At 46.4% G+C, this 7,955-nt stretch overlaps 1 long non-coding RNA gene across 3 annotated transcripts; it reads right to left on the bottom strand.

Annotated features, from left to right (window-relative positions):
- Positions 1-2,869: 2,869 nt before the first annotated feature.
- On the bottom strand, positions 2,870-4,079 carry LOC123134370 (uncharacterized). 3 transcript variants are annotated; one of them, XR_006465626.1, is made up of 4 exons: positions 3,920-4,079; positions 3,683-3,803; positions 3,501-3,601; positions 2,870-3,412 (listed from the first exon to the last, which is right to left on the bottom strand). It is a non-coding gene; the product is annotated as an uncharacterized lncRNA (long non-coding RNA). The 3 variants fall into 3 exon arrangements; XR_006465624.1 differs by having other exon boundaries at positions 3,683-4,030; XR_006465625.1 differs by having other exon boundaries at positions 3,501-3,604; positions 3,721-4,030.
- Between the last annotated feature and the right edge of the window lie 3,876 nt (positions 4,080-7,955).

Here is a 7,955-nt window from a genome sequence, read left to right as displayed (position 1 = left end):
AGGATGATAAGGTTTTTGGGGAGCGCTCAGCGCGACTACTGACTTCTTCGTCACGGACGCCCCGGACTCCGACGACTTCTTCCACGACGTCGACAACCTCGTCGACCACATGGCTGGCGAGAACACCGACCCCAAGACTGGTGCTTCTGCTCACGTTTCGTACGTTCTCATACTCTTTATGTTAGAGGTTCTACCACAACTTCTTGCTCTAGTGTCTGTTCTAGATGTGTTTCGTTCTAGTTCATATATGCAGATGCTATTTACCTTCTCTTTGTTAGTTTGCATGACTTACTTTATCTCTGCTATATTAGTCATGCCTTATCTAGTATTTCCATTAATAAAATTATTCGGTAAATTGCTCATATTTCCAACATTATGTTCATGAGTTTCGCAAAGCCAATGAATTGGTGAAATTGGCTATATCAAGGGCCCTGTACCTGGTTAGATGAGCCTCCCCCACTATAGTACTGTACCTCTTTTTGTGCATGATTTAACGCTCATTTCAGATGAATAAAGTGGTGCTTCGAGTGTAAAAAAATTCATACACGGACGTCAACACCAAATCATGCAAGTACCAAATGCACACGGTCATATTGCAAACAGCGCAGAAGCACACGCCATAGATTTCAGATATTCCACAACAAAACATGCATACATACACATTCACAAATATCACAACAACGCATGCATTCATTCCAAACACTCTATACGTTTGCAGTCAACGTGTAGATCATAGACATTTAAGAAATTGCAAAGGAAAGCAATAGTACTTCCTCCGATTCATAACAAGTGTTGTGCTTTTAGTTAAAATTGAAACCAAAATCGCGACATTTATTATGGATAGGAGGGAGTAGTAATTGTTTTCTAGGTTATGTCATTGCGTTATAGCCCCAACATCCCGTCATAGTAGCTATATCCTTCTCTCGCCTCTTCCTTTCGAGAGAAGGGAGCAGGCAAGGAGAGAGAAGGGAGCAGGCAAGGAAAGCCGCCATTGCCGCACCACTCGCTCCCTCCTCTTAAGCACCCACAAGACGAAGGCGAGGCCCTGGGATGCCGTCCGCTCGTATAGAGGAGGACGACGCTATCCTCGTCCTTGTAAACTCTCGAGAGAAAAACAATACTGTGACGTCAATGACTAGAGGTCGGCAATGACCGAACAAAAAGTTGGGCTCCAGCCAACACTACTTACTGGGCAGCGCTAGGGATCAGACTATTGATCCCTTGCCTCCCATCAGACCAGTGCATGTCCGTAGGATGAGGAGTATGATGACCGTCAGATTTGATAGTACAGACCCCACGCATCGTGTGTTGGATTGCTTAATTAAAGTGTGCTTCCATTAGTTACGGGATTTGTGCACTAATTGCGTCTAATTTGTTGCCTAATAACTACTCGTGATTTGCTTTTGTTTCCAAGAAACAAATATTTTTTTGGCAGTTGCATTACTGTACAAGGAAACATTATTTTAAATTGTGATGTGACAAATATAAAATAACTATTTCTATCAAATGCAAATATAGAAGCATTATTTTTCATCGATGGAAGCACCCCTGTCACGCTGTGATGGAAAAATATTGTCCAATCATAGAGGCATTACTTTTTATCGATGGAAGCACCCGTTCACGTGGTGATGGAAACATATTATCCAATCATTTGATAGAAAACCTTTTATTTTGCATCAATGGAAGCATTATTTCTACGAAGAAGCATTGTTTAGTTGCTTTGGAAACATTATTTGGTGTACCAAAAATGATATTCGCATTTGATAGAAACATTCGCTTCGCCGAAAGAATCGTCTGGAAACAAAAATCAAGAATATACACTGCCTGAGAATTCATCTGATACAAACATCATATAATTCTGTTTACGACAAAAATACTAATTTCACTTATGCATAGTTGGCTTAGCTGTATCTTTTGAATTAGCTAATCATAGGAGAGCTCCGCGGATGTGACGAGTTCTTCCTCAACAAGGTAGCGTCCAATAAGAAGTGATGGCTGGTTCAACGCACTCAACACTATTAGCATTGTGTTTGAAATCAAAGAGGCGCTGCTGAATCGGGTGGGAAAAATGTTTGTACATGGAAACACAAAAAAGAAGCATTGAAGCAGAATGCATGTAAATAATGTAACTGAAAGAAGACTCGCCGGTATTGGTTAAATCACTCACTTGATCGAACCAAATGTGTAGAAGCACACATTAGCAATGCTTGAAGCCGGGATGCACTACAATGGAAACATCTATAAGAAATTTTTAGAAGCATCTTGTATGTTTTTCAAGGAAACATCAATGAGAAACAATGAAGCATACATTGGTAGTGGTTCAAACAAAAAAAATACGAAAAAGAAAAATGTATGAACAATAATTTTATGAAAAGAAGCAGCATTGCCGTGGCTGTAGCACAAACTAATATTGGTTAAAGCAGTTGCGGTGTGATTCAGAAGCACAATTTGCAGGAACCATGAAAATATGCTGTATACATATGATTCATCTTTAATGGAAGCATATTACACTCAAATTGAAACATATTTTCCAGCCCAAAGAAACATAGCTGAATGAAAAAGGAAAATGAAAGGAGAGGTCAATGAATATAATAAGTGTCATTTGAAAGCATGGGATTTTGAAATTAGAACAAATGAATATGAAGCATGAAAAGAGTGGTCCGGGTGATGAATTGTTGAGTAGGATGCTGGAAGAATATAAATTGAAGTGGGAATGAAAGAAAGTAGCTAGCAACATGCATATGCAAGTTTCTGCCAACTATAAATGGAAATTCAAAAACAACGGTTGAAGCATTTGAAGGAATAATTATCTATACATTTGTAGTATACTTTGAAAGCTCCATATATAGGAAGCGTGTAAAGGTTGCTATCTCAACAATAGAAGCATTTCCAGTATACTTTGGAAGCTCCATATATTATTTCATGGAAACTTTATCACGTAGAGCAAAATCTATGTACAGTGGAAGCATCGTTAAATTGCTTCCAAGGACCATTAAGACGGAGCATTGGTTTGAGACAAAACAGAACTATTGCTTACAAAGAAACAAGAATACGCATCCAAAAAAAAATAAATCAGAAATTGCTTTCATAAAACAAAACGCAGCATCTAGGCACAGTTCAAACACCACTGGGCCGATGGTCACCCTGCTTTGTTTCAATGTTTGTCGTGCTTCGTTGTGATTGTAATCGTGCTTCTGTTTGATGGCGGACGTGCATCCTTCCAATGCTGGCCGTGCATGGTTGTCGTGCTTCCTACCAATATTGGCCATGCTTCTTTGTGATGGTAGTTGTGCTTCGTTCCTATGGTGGGCGTGCTTCCGTCTATAGCCATGGTTATTAGCGTCATTATAAAGGATTGGATGGATGGAGCGGCGCTGCGACAACGATGCACCATTAGCCGAGACCTCCTGTACTGCAAAGTAAGACATCTGAATATTAATTAAAACTAGGTCGGCCGAGGATGGGAGGCACGGTTAGGTGAAACCAGCCGGCGTGCTCACATTGTTGTGATGGCGCTCGAGGTGAAGGAAGCATTCTCCCGTCGCTTGGTGATTGCCTGATGCATATTCATCCTCCCTGCTGGGATGGGCATCACCGACACCTACTAATCAAGCACATAAGAATCAGGCATAAGCGAATTAAATCATTGTGACTTGACCAGCAAAATCAACGAGGAACACACATTGGAATCAGCTCCCACTGTGACATGACCGCGCTCACCGTGCCAAGGGATCGGCCATCAAATTTCTCTCACGGTCGTCGGTGCCCGCTCTCGTTGGCCTTGGCGGATGACTCTCGCAGTGCTGTGGAGAATAAGCACCGCCGCAGATCATGGCCATGAGTGTCGTGAAGAATTAGCACCTCGGTAGATCGGTGGACAAGACGTTGTGGTGGGGAGGAGTAGGGGAAGGGGGCTGACCCGTGAGGTTGCATGCTGCTCGATGACGACGGGAGATGGAGGCGGGGAGTAGTGCAAGGCGGCGGTGGAAGGGGATCTGGGCGAGGCGACCTCAGGGCTGTGCGTGCAGTTGAATCGGGAGGGAGATGGGGCAAGAGATTTGGGAGAGGTTACATGCGGGGGTTACGGGAGGTTAATTCCCGGTAGACTGGATTTCCTTTTTCTTTTTTATTACATATACGAAGCACATCTTTGAGCGTCAGATTCAAATTGAATCAACGGTCGTCGATTAGTCTGACGTTCGTTCTTCTACCAGACTATAGATAGGAAGTGTTTCCCCTACTTAATTCAGCTGCAGGTCAAATGTTGCGCATTGATTATGTACGCGCCACATCCGACCTATAGTTTGAAATCATTGATTAGCTATATATATGCAACAACGTGCGTATCCAAAAGTCGAAGACGAACAGATCGGACACAATGCGGACATGGAGTTAACGGAAGCGTGCACGCATGCACCGTGTGTGTGTGTGTGAATAGTACTACTATATGATCCAAATTTTAGTCGGCCACTAGGTGCCCAAATTTTAGTGCATGCGCACTATATGATCCAACGAGAGTCAAGGTCGGCCCCTAATCGACATGGGTTTAGGGCATCTACAACGCCTACCCTCATACTGCCGGATCGCATGACACTGACGTGTTTTGTTATTTAACGCGGTTCTGCATTGATCCATTTTGTGTTTCGGGCATGTTTTTTTTCGTAAACCAGAGACAAACTGAGTGGTTATGCGGGCGTCCGGACTGTTGGCACGCACGTGTCTGATTAATCTGGCCACCAAAAAACCCTTTCCCACGCACACACGTTTTCCCATCCGAAGTCAGCAGCTCGCATTCATGCTGGGCCAAAGCGGACGGGACCGCTCACTGGAACCAGCATTGACGTGGCTCGCCGGCCGAGAGCGCCGCCCCACGCGCACGCCTTCTCTACGCATTGAGACAACAGTCGTCTGTCACCTACCTCCATTAAACCGGCGTGTGTGCCGGGGAACCTACACCGACGCCCTGAGTGCCACACATCGTTCTTGTGCCGCCTGACATTAAACACTTCTTCGGCCGGCTCCTCGCATCCGTCCGCTATATAAACGTGTCCAGGCATCGGGCAAGAACTGAGGGAGTCCTGGATTAGGGGGTCCTCGGGTGTCCGGACTATTTGATATGGGCCGGACTGGTGGGCCGTGAAGATAAAGCTAAAGACTATCCCCCGTGTCCGGGCAGGACTCCTATATGCGTGGACGACAAGTTTGGTGTCCAGATATGCTATTTCCTTCTTCTGCAAACCGACTGTGTACAATCCTAGGCCCCTCCGGTGTGTATATAAACCAGAGGGTTTAGTCTGTAGAGATCATCAGAATAATCATATGCTAGACAGCTAGGGTTTGGCCATTACGATCTCGAGGTAGATCAACTCTTCTAACCCCTATACTCATTGAATACAATCAAGCAGAACCTAGGGTATTACCTCCTTTAAGAGGGCCCAAACCTGGGTAAACATTGTGTCCCCATCGTCCCTTGTTACCATTGATCCTCATATTCACAGTTCGGGACCCCCTACCCGAGATCTGCCGGTTTTGACATCGGCATTGGTGCTTTCATTGAGAGTTCCATTGTGTTGTCGATAGAAGGATCGATGGCTCGCCTCGTCATCAACAATGACGTTGTTTTCGGGGAGACCTTTCTCCCCGGCCAACTCTTTGTGTTTGGTTGCTTCGTGCTACGTGCCAACTCGACGGATCACCTTGAGCAGATCGACAGCTATGCCCCTGGTCACCAGATCGGGTTTGGAAGCTTAAACTACATCACCGATATCTGAGGAGACTTGATCAACGAGGAGTTCCCGGCCTCGATCGCCACTCCCCATCCACATGAAGGAGTCCCTTCGGATCCACCATCAGATTCCGCTCAAGGGTCGACGCCCACGCCCGCCCCGGCCTTCGATCCGAGGCGGACCGCTTCATCCGAAGATGGGAGTATAAACCCCGTCGGACTCTCTCCCATTACGGAGCTTCTTGCCGGAGACCTAGATGCGATCATGCCGTCAGTGGACCCGGAGTCAAATGGGAGGTCACTGAGGGAGTCTTGGATTGGGGGGGTGTCCGGATAGCCGAACTATCACCGTTGGCCGGACTCCAAGACTATGAAGACACAAGATTGAAGACTTCGTCCCGTGTCCGGATGGGACTTTCCTTGGCGTGGAAGGCAAGCTTGGCGATACGGATATGTAGATCTCCTACCATTGTAACCGACTCTGTGTAACCCTATCCCTCTCTGGTGTCTATATAAACCGGAGGGTTTTAGTCCGTAGGACGAACAACAATCATACCATAGGCTAGCTTCTAGGGTTTAGCCTCTCTGATCTCGTGGTAGATCCACTCTTGTACTACCCATATCATCAATATTAATCAAGCAGGAGTAGGGTTTTACTCCATCGAGAGGGCCCGAACCTGGGTAAAAACATCGTGTCCCTTGTCTCCTGTTACCATCCGCCTAGACGCACAGTTCGGGACCCCCTACCCGAGATCCGCCGGTTTTGACATCAACATTGGTGCTTTTATTGAGAGTTCCTCTGTGCCGTCGCCATCAGGAAGGATGCCTCGTCCCGTCTTTAAAGACGGCACCGTTGCTAAAAGAGCTTTGGCTATCGGCCAAACTATCCGGCTAGGTGGTTTTCTTATGACCGCCTGTTCTACCGCCGCGCCAACGATGACTTCTTGGGTCATCAAAAGCAATCTTCACGTCAACTCGGAATTCGCTGAGCAGCTAGATCCGATGGAGCTCTCCTCCTTAAACGAGCTCTTGGATCGCATCGCCGCCCTGGGAGTCTCTACAGACTACGATTGGATTGGGCCTAAAACCGACCTGAGAGAGATCAACTCTCCCCAGGCTACCCACCACGTTGCGGTGGTGGAGGAACAACACGGCGACTCTTCTTCTACACTAAGGACAAGCTATGTACGGATTCACGAACCCTCCATGTTGGATTGCCGCAGAGGGACGGACGTCGATCAAGTCCTGAACCTAAAGTCGGGCAGCGGGCTGGATTCATTGGACAATATCCAAAAGCCCAAGCTTCCAAGTTCGGAAACTTTTCGACCTTTGAGTCTTAGATCGGACGGGGTTCCAAATTCAATTCCACCCGCCCACCCAAACATAAGCGATCTATCCCGAATCCGGCAAGAGCCCGCTGAAACAGTACACCATTACTGGGCCAGATTCCTCCTGGTTATGGACAGGATAAAGGACTGCCATGAGGAAGACGCAATCTTACTTTTCTGCAATAACTGCATGAACAAGGGAATCCTAAACGCCATAAGCCGTCGCGAAATTACACGCTTTGCCGACTTGGCATCCATAGTACGAAAGTACTGTGCGATGGAGAGTACCTGGAAAACCGAAACCAACTTTTGAGATAATCCGGCTCCGAATACATCCCTAGTCCGAAATAAAAGGGTGCATCATCATCAGGCACCCGGGTTAAATACCAAAAAGCAAAAAACCCCTAAAGGGCACGAAACCGTACTGGAGGGATGGCTCAGTGGACCCTGCAAAATTCACAGCGCAGAGGGCGCCACTCCAACTCATAGCCTTCGAGCATGTTGGATACTACGACAGGTGGCCAAAAGTGGCGAAGAGCTTCTAGCTCTAGAGAACCAGCCCAGTAATACCAGTACAGTATTAACAGTCTTCGAGACTTTCACATCAAATAATATGCGGAAACGAACACTCCGCGGCCTTGCCGAAGTCTACCAAGTAGCAACAATAAATCCATGGAGTGACACGGCTATTACCTTCAACGCTAGTGACGAACCTAAATTCCAAACAGCCCAAGCACCAGCCGCATTGGTCCTCAGCCCAATAGTGGACGGCTTTCGCCTTACTAAGGTACTCATGGATGGCGGCAGCGGATTAAACCTCATTTATGAGGAAACCCTTCGAAAAATGGAAATAGACTGGAGCCGCATTGAGCGAAGCAGCACAACCTTTAGAGGAATAATCC

Source organism: Triticum aestivum, chromosome 6B, assembly GCF_018294505.1.
Source record: "Triticum aestivum cultivar Chinese Spring chromosome 6B, IWGSC CS RefSeq v2.1, whole genome shotgun sequence".
Classification (NCBI taxonomy): domain Eukaryota; kingdom Viridiplantae; phylum Streptophyta; class Magnoliopsida; order Poales; family Poaceae; genus Triticum; species Triticum aestivum.
This window is presented reverse-complemented; position numbering and strand designations above follow the sequence as displayed.